The 13,248-nt window shown below is 41.3% G+C and overlaps 1 long non-coding RNA gene and 2 other non-coding genes across 4 annotated transcripts; all 3 read right to left on the minus strand.

Moving 5' to 3' along the window:
• Positions 1–1,627: 1,627 nt before the first annotated feature.
• Positions 1,628–12,170, minus strand: LOC128760817 (uncharacterized). Of its 2 annotated transcripts, none has more exons than XR_008414870.1 (4): positions 12,048–12,170; positions 9,314–9,359; positions 8,718–8,861; positions 1,628–2,168 (listed from the first exon to the last, which is right to left on the minus strand). It is a non-coding gene; the product is annotated as an uncharacterized LOC128760817 (long non-coding RNA). The 2 variants fall into 2 exon arrangements; XR_008414869.1 differs by having other exon boundaries at positions 8,705–8,861.
• On the minus strand, positions 9,892–10,055 carry LOC128761603 (U1 spliceosomal RNA). The gene has a single exon (XR_008415255.1). It is a non-coding gene; the product is annotated as a U1 spliceosomal RNA (small nuclear RNA).
• Positions 11,031–11,221, minus strand: LOC128761606 (U2 spliceosomal RNA). The gene has a single exon (XR_008415258.1). It is a non-coding gene; the product is annotated as a U2 spliceosomal RNA (small nuclear RNA).
• Positions 12,171–13,248: the final 1,078 nt, after the last annotated feature.

Genomic DNA, 13,248 nt, shown 5'->3' on the forward strand with positions numbered 1-13,248 from the left:
CATGTAATTCTGTTTCTACACCAGAATAAAATGACTAGTATAACGTTTTATCGTGAAATAAAGTAACATTAAGTGTATTGGTCCTATATTCGATTTAAAAAGTTATACATTGAATGTACAACATTGAGTGACAATTTACTGTCGGAGTGTGATCAGCTGTCATTTTATACTTGGGAGTCATTTGCATATATGTATATCTTCACAAAACAGTTTTGTGTTTGTGAAACTTAGTATCAAGCTTTGGCATAGTAAATATCAGATCTACCACAAAAATGCTGACAGAAACAGCACAAATTCTAATATGATTTCCTGTAAAAAAGAAAAGAAAAGAAAAGAAGAAACCCGTACCCCGGGCTTAGTAAAGAGTACGTAAACAAGTCCAATTCAAACTCTCACAAAATAAAATGAAGTACTTGTACTAGAGAAAATGAATCTACAATTCACAACATTTTTAAACCATTAAAGTTGACGTTAATATCCATGTAATTCAAGTGCAGAAAGTTTAGTTCCCTCAGTCTGTGTGAAAAGAAAAGTAGCAAATCAAAGCGAGCTTCATGAAGAAACCTCACCTCATTTGATGGACTGCATTTGGTGTGTCAAAATGGAGAATCTTGCCTTCATGGAAACACCTCAGTTTGGCAGCGTCGGCAAAGCCACGGTGCATGTTGCAGCTGGCCATCACTTTTCCCACGGCATCCAACTCGGAGTGGTTTGATTTTGAATTACTTCGGGAGGACTACATGGTGTCACTTATAGTTGAGCTCTGAACTGTTGTGCATTGTCATGAGTCCTGGAGTGTTTTGCAGACTACAGATTTTGAATGACGTTTGGCTCAATAAGTGAGGATTTGAAAGACCTAATTCCACAAGTGGGCGCGCGCACACACACACACACACACACACACACACACACACAAGTTCTCATATTTCTTCAGTTTGAGACAGACAGCTTGAAGTTTAAGAAATCACGTCATTTCACACTCGAGCAGCCACAGATTTGTCAGATGTACAAATGAATACAAGTGGCTCAAAAGTGTCGACCACACCAGGATGACACCAAAAGATCTTCACAACACACCCATTAGTGGTACATTTTACCTACACCTGAGTTCATTCATTGAGACTTTAAAACTCTTGACTTCAGTGGTTCTCTATCAGGATGAGCCATTAGTTTGTTAGCCTTGGTCGATGGTTCATTCATGCAACAACCAACACTTGTCTGACTCTCCTTCAACTTGTTGCCTCGTCCCCTGTTCCTCCCACATTTCATGCTGTGATTGGCTATAATAATCATTCCAAACCTTTTTAATTTTAAAAGGATGCAACAGCGACGACAAAAAAAAATTCAATACAACAACGCAAATAACAACGCAAATGAACCTGAAATTGACCAGTCGCTCACAGGTCGGTTAAAATGATGACGATATAATACACACAAGAAAATAGAACACAAATCAGTTTTCATCTTTCACTTTTTATTTTTGCAAGTAAAAAAATAACTTTCTGGATGTTAAAAAGCATTTCTATGTAAAGTGAAGGTTTCCACTTCCGCTCATCCTCTGTGACATGGGTTGTCGATCAGAGGAAGATGATCAACAACCACAACGATCAACGACAAGCATAAGATGATAAAGAATGAGGGAACATTACAAGTGAAAGCACATCTCAAGGTTCCTGACTGAGGTCTTAAAACCAGACAGCCAGTTTACCATGAGCACTGTGAAGAAGTTCAGAGTTCATGTTCAGGTGGGTCAGTGGCAGTAATGTGGTCCGTGGTGGCCGGGTTCTAACTACATGGGGCAGTGGGGAAACAATGCTGGGGACCATGCACCAAGTGAGTGACACAAAACACAGTCAGGTCTCGTGGAGGATTTTGGGGTGATTTTTTTCAGGACTACATCACATGACTCGTGTGTTTATGACTGTGGATTTATGACAGTGAGCAGAAGAGAGGCAGCTCAAGACCAATGACAGGATTTCATCAGAGAAAGTGACACCACCAACTTGGATGACATCAGATTTACCTGAGAGTAAGACTTTTCAGAGGTGGTCTTCTGAACACTCACCAAGTCCTGGTCTGACGTGAATTTGAGGTGTCACGGCGTAGTGAAGACGTAGTTGTGATCTCCACCTGAGCTGTGATGTCTGGACTCCTGTCCGACTGGACATCTGTGGGTGAAGGTGATGTGAAGTGGTTGGTCCAGGATGGCGTCTGACAAATTAGCTGTGTCCCATTCCTCCCCCTAACACTAGCATTTAACACAAGTACTTGGTTCTGAGTGCCCTCCACTACGAAGCGACCTCCGACCATGAAGTGAAGTGACTGACTTCCCTAAGAATTAGGACAACACTTCAGGATGTCACGCGTAAAGATCATGCCATTAGCTGCCGTGCTGTGTTTTGTTTCCTAGATGTCCAGTGTTGGAGACGTTTTGGAAATGACAGCTCAAATGTTTTTGTAACCTCTTGCATCGGTGCAGATCACCTCACTTGGTTTGGTGAACCAATGGAGAAGAAATGGGCGGAGCCTATGCTGGGGTGATAGATCTGTTAGAGGTGTGAGGATGCTAACGTTAGCCTGGATGCTAGTCCACTGCTGTTCAGAAGAAATAAAAACATACTGTTGTACATACATGTTGTATTGTTCATGTTGTGGGACACGGTCGAGCATTTAGCTCACTAATGTGTGATACCAAAGAAAGTCAACAAACGGAAGAGTAGTCCTGGCTACTAAAATGTCCCTGTTGTCCTGTCCAACATTGTTTTGAAATAAAGTACTTTTGACTGAGCAGGCTATGGCGTGAGTCGTGTTTTTCCTCGGCTCCTCCACTTTGCATATTTAGATAAAATACATATCTCCAACATTTAATACAATACAAAAAAGAGGCAGACAAGATGGTCAAAGGCAAGAAAAAGTTGCCCGCTGAGTCGGACGTGCACTTGAGAGATGAAGAGGAGCGCCACTCTGACGAGCTAGCCAGCGTTAGCTCACAGGGCTCGCCGGCTCATGAGGCCACGTCGCAAAATACTTCGTCATCTATACTGGAAGCAATTAGACAGATGGACAAGAAGATGGACAACAGATTCGATGGATTGATGTTGTCACTCAATGCCGTAAAAGCAGCATTATCTGAAAACTCAGCCCGAATAACTGGACTGGAGGGCGCTCGGGACGACCACGAGACACGCATTGCTGACTTGGAGGGAACTTGTGAACGGCTGACATCGCTTAACCGGAGCTTGAACACGAAACTCTGTGATTTAGAGGCGCGATCGAGGAGACAGAACATAAAAATAATGGGAATCCCGGAAAAGGCAGAAAACGGCTCCCCGACGGCGTTTGTCACAGAACTATTACTGAAGATCCTGGGAACGGACAACTTTCCTCACGGGATTAAGATTGACCGAGCGCATCGCGTGGGCCGACTGTCCAGCAAACCTCGCATCATTATCGCGAAACTACACCACGACCCAGTGAAAGAGCGAGTGCTGCAAATGGCTCGGTCCAAAACGCCGCTGAGTTACGAGGGACATCGGATCAGCATCTTCCCGGACCTGCCTGCAGAAGTGATCAAAGACCGAAAGGAATTCGATGGAATCCGACGAGTCTTGAGACAAGCTGGACTAAGACACGGATTTCTTTTTCCGGCTCGTTTAATTCTCACGCACCACGGTGACACCAAGATATTTAACTCCAGCACTGAGGCCGAGGAGTATGTCGATAAGCACATTCAGCCACGACAGACATCGACGGAGAACACTTCTGCGACATGTCAGCAATGAAGAGCGGTAGAATATAAAGTGGACAGTTTAAGTTGGTAATACTGGCGTGAGTATCTCTTCGCATACGTGTGTGTCACGAAATTACTATTTGACGAGTTATAATAATCGTGATATTGCCTGTTCTGAGTTTTATAATGCTGTTTCGTTGGGTCGGTTCCAGATACATTGTTCTATCCTTGTTTATAACCAGTAATGCCACGTTGCTGCATTTATGCTGCCTTTTCTTTATTTTATTTTTTTTTTTTTCTTTGGCCTCTCGTTCTTTATTTATTAATTTTTTTTAACTTCATGTACCATCTAAAGAACTTGATAATTCATGAAAATAATATGAATATTGGAGACTATGCTAATAGATATTTAATAGAAGTGGAGAGGCTTGAGTTCTGTATTTGTTAGTTGTTACTCTTGACTTTAGAGAGCTGCAGTCAGGCTGAATCCAATGTGTCTTCTAAAATGGGTGTTTGATATGTTCTGGGGAGGGAGAAGTTGGGGAATTCTGTGTGTTTTTTTCTTTTTTTTTTTCATTGAGATGTTGCACTAATAGGATGTCTTTATTGATCAAGATCAACATTTTGACACGGAAACTTTTGTGTTGACATGACGAGACCAGATGTAGTTTCAGCCACAAAGAACAATATAAATATATGCTCCTGGAATGTCAAAGGTTTAAACAACCCAACAAAAAGAGCCAAAGTATTTTCCCACATACAATCCTTACGCAGTGACATCGTTTTTCTCCAAATAACCCATATAGTACACAAAGATTTCTTGAAGTTACAACATAGATGGAACGGTCATATTTTCCAATCCACATTCTCGGCCAAATCCCGCGGTGTAGCAATACTAATTGGTAAGGATATTCCCTTTCAGCATATTTCAACACAAAATGACCCAAATGGCCGCTACCTAATCATAACCGGAAGGATTCTAGCATTACATGTAACTCTACTCAACATTTATGCCCCAAATTTTGATAATCCAGGATTTTTCCGAGGTGTGTTCAATAATATTTTAGATATATCATCAACTAATCTGATAGTTGGTGGGGATTTCAACTGTGTACTTGACACTAACATGGACAGATCCTCAACTCGTCAGAGCAAACCATCGGACTCCACCATTGTATTAAATAATATAATGAAAACATATAACCTAGCTGATATATGGAGGGCACATCACCCGGATGGGTGAGACTACTCATTCTTCTCTCCTGTCCATAAAACATATACAAGAATTGACTTCTTCCTCATTGATGGCAAATTGATGACTGAAGTTGCCTCATCCAAATATGGAAACATATTAATCTCAGACCATAGTCCAGTAATCATCAATATAGATGTGGGCTGGAAACGGGCACCTTACACTTGGCGCTTTAACCCCAATCTGCTTAATGATGAAACATTTGTGGAGAGATGTTCAGGCAGTATTCGTGATTATTTAGAATTTAATAACACAGGCAGCGTCTCAGACTCAGTAATATGGGAGGCCTTCAAGGCAGTGACGAGAGGTGTCATAATAGCATACGAAGCCATGCAAAAGAAAGTGAAAACAGCTCGACTCACGGAAATAGACCGGGAACTAAAACAAGCTGAAAAGCAGTACAGAGAGACAGTATCATGTGAAAATTTAAAAAGGGTTGCTAGATTAAAACAAGAATATAACAGTATTCTTTCCAAACACGTTAGCACTCTCTTGCTGAAAATAAAACACAAGCAATTTGAACTAGGCGACAAGCCTAGCTCACTACTGGCTCGACAGCTTAGAGGTGCACAGGCCAGCCGAGCAATCCATAAAATCAAATGTTCTGCAGGATACCTGATCACTGATCATCATAAGATTAATGAATGTTTTAAAAAGTATTATGCACAGTTATATTCCTCCCAACATGATAGGACTGATCAAGACATTCTTAGTTTTTTGCAGTCCCAATTTCTTCCAAAATTAGATGCTCACAGACAATGTCAACTAAATGCTGAACTAACCCTACAAGAGGTTCTTACAGCTATAAAGCAATTCCCAAATGGTAAGGCAGCAGGTCCAGATGGCTTTGGTATAGAATTTTATAAAACATTTGCAGATGATTTAGCACCCCTTCTTCTTAGAATGTACAAGGAGTCAATTAAGAATAAAAAACTACCAGAATCACTCTATAGGGCCAATATTTCACTCGTACTAAAAAAAGATAAAGACAACACTGACATGTCATCGCATCGACCAATATCATTGCTGAACTGCGACTTCAAAATATTCACAAAGATATTAGCCAATAGATTAAATGAGCACATCTCCACGCTTATACATCCAGATCAAGTGGGGTTTATCCCTGGACGGTTCTCATTTTTTAATCTGCGCAGACTGATGAATATAGTATATCACAAATGGGATAAGCAGTCAAAAGCTGCAGTTCTTGCTCTCGATGCCCAAAAAGCGTTCGACCAGATAGAGTGGAGGTTTATGCGGATGGTGATCAAGGAGTTTGGCCTGGGTAGCAACTTTGCCTCATGGGTAGAAATGCTCTATCTTTGCCCGGTAGCATCAATCATCACTAACTCACAGAAATCTCCCCCTTTTATCCTTGAGCGTGGAGTAAGACAAGGGTGCCCCCTCAGCCCTCTTCTGTTCGCTTTATGTATAGAACCTTTAGCTGCCAGCATCAGAAACACACCGGAAATTGTTCCGATACACCTCGGCAATATAAATCATAATATCTCCCTGTATGCTGATGATGTTGTTTTGTTCCTTTCTCGGGCAGAGCAAGCAATGCCAGTCCTGTTAAATCTCATAAAAAACTTTGGGAAGTTTTCAGGATATACCATCAACTGGCAGAAATCTGAATTTATGCCTTTGGGAAGTGGATTAAACAAAGAGTTTATAAAAAATCTTCCATTTAAAATATCAACGCAAATACAATATCTTGGCACCTCAATTACCAAAGATCCAAATCTTTTATTCAATAATAATTATGTTAATTTAGTGGATAAACTGAAAAATGATATTGAATACTGGCGGACACTTCCAGTATCAATGATCGGAAGAATTGCAGCAATAAAAATGATTTCACTGCCAAGATTTCTATACATATTTCAAAATATACCTATATTTTTACCTAAAACATTCTTTAAAAAAATTGACTCAATAATTCTTCCCTTCATTTGGGGCTATAAAACCCACAGAATTGGGAAAAAACATCTATGCAAAGCAAGGCATTTGGGAGGCCTCGCACTCCCAATATTTCAGCATTACTACTGGGCCGCAATATGTCGTGCGCTGACTTACTGGCAGAAAGCATTTCCTGAAGCTCCAACGCATTTAACCCCATCGTGGCTGGCCATTGAACAAAACATTAAAGGAACTTCCCTCCCAGCTTTACTGTATGCTCCAAAGGGGAATACAGGCTGTTCCAAAAAATATGGTTTCATTATCGAAAACTCTTTGAAGGTATGGCAGCAAATAAAGAAAACCCTGGATGTAAAGCAATTCAACCGAGCCGCCCCCATTTGTTATAATCATGCATTCCCTTCCTCACTCTCAGATCCTGTGTTTCTGATTTGGAAAAGTAAAGGACTGGTTAACATTCGGGACTTATATGTTGATAATATATTCTCATCATTCACCCAGCTCCAAGATAGATTCTCACTTCCGGCATCGCACTTCTTCAGATATTTACAAATTAGAAATTATGTTAAAACTCACAATTTTGAAACCGATGATCCCCCTCACTGCATAGAGTCACTGATGATGAGCAAGCCGGATGCAAAACGCCTGGTCTCTCGCTTCGTCAATGCATTTTCAGAACAGCCAGATACGTCGACACAACATCAAAGAACATCATGGGCAACTGAAATAGGCGTAGAGATATCAGATGAGACCTGGCTGAAGTGTCTGCAGGCTATACACACATGCTCAATAAATTCCAGACATCAATTAATCCAATTTAAAGTTATTCATAGATTGCATTACTCTCGGGTTAGATTACATTCGTTTTACCCAGATTCCTCCCCAAGATGTATTAAGTGTCATCAGAGTGATGGTACACTGACCCACATGTTTTGGTCCTGCACAAAACTGAGGAATTTTTGGACCCGTATTTTTCAAATTCATTCTGAGATTTTCAGATGCAATATAGAACCTGATCCCAAAGCTGCAATCTTAGGCTGGTCAGAACAACTTGCAGACCTAGGCCGTCTTAAGACCCGTGCATTTTGGTACGGAAGTATTATTGCGAAGAAAAATATATTGATGATGTGGAACAAGGAAGCAGCACCATCAGTTGACTTATGGCTAATTGACATGGCTAATCTGTTGCATATAGAAGAAATAAGATTTGAAAGACTTGGGAAAATTAGGACGTTTAAGAAAGTGTGGCAACCTTTTTTTGATTACCTTTCATCCCAGTAAAAACATCTGTGTAACTCGTCTAGATGTCTGTCATGGATGATCGTCAAAGAATAAATAGATCACTTAATCTAAAGTGCAGCAACTTTTTTTATTTTTTATTTTTTTTTGGGTGGTTGTTTTTGTCTTTGTTTTTTGTTTTTCATGTTTTCATTGTTGTCCTGTGGTATATATATACAGATGTGTATTATAATTTGTGGTTTGTCAGTTATATAAACGTATACTAGAGACCACACTCGAGTGAATTATATACTGCAATGTGATTTGTGTTTTCTATTATGTAAAATGTAAAATAAAATATTACAAAAAAAAAAAAAAAAGAAATAAAGTACTTTGGTATCCTGGAACTCTATCCACATTTCATATTCCCACTTGCTTTCAAGTCAGCTCCGGAGCTCGGTTTGAAGAGATCATTTCAAGTGGTGAACGGCGAGTGCTCTCGCTCTGAGGATTGGGTCACACTACAATGACACGTGATGCGAAGAGCCCAGGGTTAGGCAGAGAAATGGGACACAGCCTAAGTTCACCTTGATGACACACCAGCGCGTGAGAGTCCTGCAGGTCTGGTCACCTCTTCTGAGATGGCACAATTGTACCACAAGTCGTTCAGGAGGGACGAGTATAGATGTCTCCAGCTGATCCCCTTTCTGGTTAAATAGGATTTGTCCTTCATGATGTCGGTCCCTGAAGACACACAAGGACAAAACGTCAGCCTCTGCTTTAGCTAAGCTTGACCACATGGGTCACAGTTTTCTGCTCATCCGTCCCACTTTGTCTATGCCGCCAGACAACTGAGTCAGAACTGAACAATCCTTTGGGATTGCAGGGGAAACATTTTAAGAAGTAGTTTTAGATAGATTAAGATGTAAACTAGTGAGGTGCTTGCTGCGTTTACCCTTTGGTGCATGTACCGAGTAATATGTATATGAAGTATATGAACAACATCTCTCTAGGCAGCAAACTCTGGGAAGGATTTGATCCAAATGCCAATCAAACATGCTCCAGCTGCACGGCAGACTCCATTGTGGAGGTGAAAATGTACCTCATTCATTGTCATGATGATCCCGTCCTCTATTGGGGGAAAAACAAAACATGTACTTGTACATCTTAGCAAAAAGGCACCTCTGTACACCCACCTCATCTGTCCCATGTGAGACGGTTTTCTCAAAGGCGGGGTAAATTCTGTTGAAGAAAAAAAACAGCCTCAGTCCAAAAAAGTTGAAAAAATCTGTTTTTTAAATTTGTTGTCTTATCCATGTCTCCCAAACACCATTACAGCATTTACGGCCATCTATGTCTTATACTGTTGACGACATAAGTGCAATCCGACTGAAAGCTTTGGGCAACATAACATCACGCATGCAGGACTTTATATTTATTGTCCACCTGGTGGTGCCAGAGCGCAAAGAACCTTCTTGGAGCGTCAAACCAATTCCTCTTAATTCCTCAAATTCAAGCATCTTCACATCATTCCTTGCCATCCACAGATAACCAGGGGAGAGCGAGTACGCAGCATTTACCGCGATCTATGTCATATATTGACGTCATCGCGCAAGCCTGCTGCAAGCTATTCGCCTGGCAACAAAACTTCATGCTTGCTTTTTATTTAATGTCCACTAGGTGGGGCCAAATGGAACCTTGTAAAAGGGAGCCATTTCCTCATAATGTCTGTTTTCAAAGCAGCAGCTCATCATCATTACTATTCACAAAGAATGAGGGGAGAGCGCGTACGCAGTCCCCCACTACCAGAAATTATGCAGTCGAGATTCCCGCATTTGGGGAATTCGCAGGAGTACAGCAAGCCGGAGTGCAATGGCAAAGCCTCATCCTGGGCAAACCACCTTTCTGATCATGGTGTCACCCCTGCCAGGTAAGTATGACTTGGACAAGGACCCGCTGCTGACCACTGCCACACACACATCAGACAAACTAATGGGGATTACATCATTAAAAATAAAACCAACTATAACACTTGATCTGGATGGTTGAGCGGGAAACGTTCCCTCCAATGCTGAGTTTGACTGAAGTCTGACACACTGAATCAGACTAAACTACGAATGTGCGCTCTACCCAGAATGCACTGCTGTGCACTCATTGGCGTTTGACTGAAACTGTGCAATTCAAAGATTAAGGGCACTGGTTAAACTATTAACTATTATATCAACACATTGTTTTTACACTGCGGGTCAAATGTTGTCTGCATTAAAACGTTCAACGTTAAAACCAAAGAAAATTACCCCCTCACCCGGAAGTCCTCCCCCCCTTTAAAAGAATTGCAGTGTCAGGCGTGTGTTCACAGAAACACCAACAATGCCGCCTGCTGGTGGAATGACCGAACTGCAAATGAAAGTACACAATCAAGTCTGAGCCCAAAGCATTTCAAATAATGAATAATGGACTGGCTTATTCTAGAAAACACCGTGAAGCCCATCAGTTATGACAGCACTTTAATGCACCAGCTTGTTTGCTCTCTGAAAGTGAAGGGCAAAAGATGCAAAGATATAATCATTATATTTATTGTAATAATAATCATAACTCCTGTTACAAGCAACAATCCTGTTACAACAGCCTTTCCCCCTCAGTAGTTAGACTGATCAATTTGTGAACAGTCATAGTTGTTCGTTGTGTATTTATTCATTCATTATTGTTTATTTTTTATTCATTTTTCAAATGTGTATTTTGTCCATAATTGTACCACGTACTGAATCACTCCTAGTTGGTGGGATTCTCACTGACGTTCACATTTAAGATGGTTCTGATATAAAGAGTCGCCTGAATATAACACCTGACCTCGCATCAGAATATTGAGCACAAGACATTGTGCCATGGTTCGTGGTTATTTTAAACACTAGAGGGGGGTGCACCGTTCCTGGAGGTACTGCAATACCAGGTCGATGCGCGGAGTGGACGGAGCAAGCCCCTATTCCATCTCCCTGTTCCAAAAATCAATTTAATATATGGTCCCCGGATAGGGGACGTATCAGATATTAAACTGATAAGAACAGATACTACACTTGATCTTAGCCAAAAGGCCGAGAAGCGATACCCACAATGGGTTCGGAGCAGGGGAGCCATTCTACTGAGCCACAAACATAGTGACGGTTACGAAAAACTCCACTGTAAACGTTGGACCCAAAAACACGCACGTCATTCGAGAATGTTTGCTCGAGATGTGAACGTGGATCAATGGGCTACACTGAATTTACACGCGGAAAATTAAGAATGTAACGTCCGCCAACTCCCGTCACGTGACGTCAGCTTGACCAATGGCGGCTCGTATGCACGTCGAATAAAATAAGGAATCTAAACTACCGAATAAAAACAGCTGCCGGGGGTAAACACTAAAGATACGATGAACCACAACAACGCGATGGATTTCTAAGTAAACAAAACCAGTCTTCAGTTCCAATGATGTCCCGTGCTTCGGTATCGTCAATGGAGCAATGCTTCCATCTGCTCGAGAAACCGGGAATGACTAGCGAACCTGGTAATGTTACGTACTTCACTGCTTTATTAATATCATGCAAATACCTTCACATTGTTGGAAGGCACATAAAAAGCAAAAAAAAAAGCCCTTGAAACAAAATGGCAGTGGATAAAATGATTGTCTGTTACTTCGAGATTCTCAACTACGGTGCACTTTCAACTTTCCAACAGCTAAAACCCAAAAATATAACTCGGTAAGCGTGTTATTCCATTAGTTATTGACACATAAACAAATATTTTTACGTCAATGATCCGGAATTAAAAGCGCAACGTTTTCACGGAGGTACTATTTGGCTAGCCGCTAGCTTACTGACAAACGCAACACTCTGAATTCTACAGTCAAAAACAGAGAAATAAGACGGAGGTTGTGAAAAAGCGACTTACAAGGGATTGTGTCATTCAGGAGCGACGGCTAGTTCCTGAAGTTTGCTGTCACTTCCATGACCCACCTCCGAGGCAGAGCTGGCTCCTCACCTCAAGCCCACACAGACGGAACTGAGGCGGGAGAGTCCTGCGAAGTGAATCTAACACGGCGCTGGGCGCGAGACCTCTGTATGTACAGTATAGACGCGACATCTATACTGAACATACAGAATACTAACAATAAATGAGAAATGAGAAATGAAACGGCTCCATCCTAATCTCCAAAAAGAAAAAAAATGTTTGAATTATGCTGAATAAAACAAAATGTTCCCACTATTCAATGTTTGTAATCTCAGAAAACTTTAACACGTGTTTTTCAAAAAGTAAACTTTTTTTTTAGCGGGACAGAGGTTCAGTTTGGAAATTTGGTTAGCCAGGTCCTTCAGAAGTAAACATTGAAACACAACAACTCTCTGTGCCAGTACTGTACTGCCACATATTCAACTTGCTTTAGGTATTTTGGTCAAACACAGCTTCTACTGAAGCCTCATTGTGTTAGAGGCTACAATTTTTACTGATGAAGCTACAACAGTGGCAGCTTCTACAGCTGGTGGCCTGTGACACTGAGCTTAAGACACAGATTGTCAATATTTCCATCAGAACAAACAACAACATTGTGAAGAACACAATTATATACTGAACAGTACCTGCTTGGAATTCATGCCACTCTGAAGATTCCACAGGAAACTCTGGGAGCGATTTGATCAAAATGCCAGTCAAACACGCTTCAGCTGCACGGCAGACTCCATTGTGGAGGTGGAAATGTACCTTGCCGAGCCAAATATTCACCATCATGATGATTCCCTTCGCTTTTGGGGGGAAAAAATGGAACATGTACTTGTACATCTTAGCAAAAACTTGAACAGTCCACTCATGAGTCGAACCAATTCCTCAAAATGCCTCAGACTGTTGAATTCATGATCAGCCTTTGTTATTTTATTTTATTATTACTATTATTATGTTTTTGACTGCACATTTTCCAAAGCACTTTCCTCGTTGGTGGGATCCCCACTGACCACGGCAATAAATCTGATGGCTGCTCGAAGCGAAGAAGAGGTTGTTCAGGGAGGGGGGGTGAGTTTTGCTGAGTACCAAGGTTCGTCATTTGCGTGACTCACCTTGGTGCATGTTGAAACTATGCACTCTTCACAGTAGCTGATCC

Source organism: Synchiropus splendidus, chromosome 6 (assembly GCF_027744825.2).
Source record: "Synchiropus splendidus isolate RoL2022-P1 chromosome 6, RoL_Sspl_1.0, whole genome shotgun sequence".
NCBI classification, from domain to species: Eukaryota; Metazoa; Chordata; class Actinopteri; order Syngnathiformes; family Callionymidae; genus Synchiropus; species Synchiropus splendidus.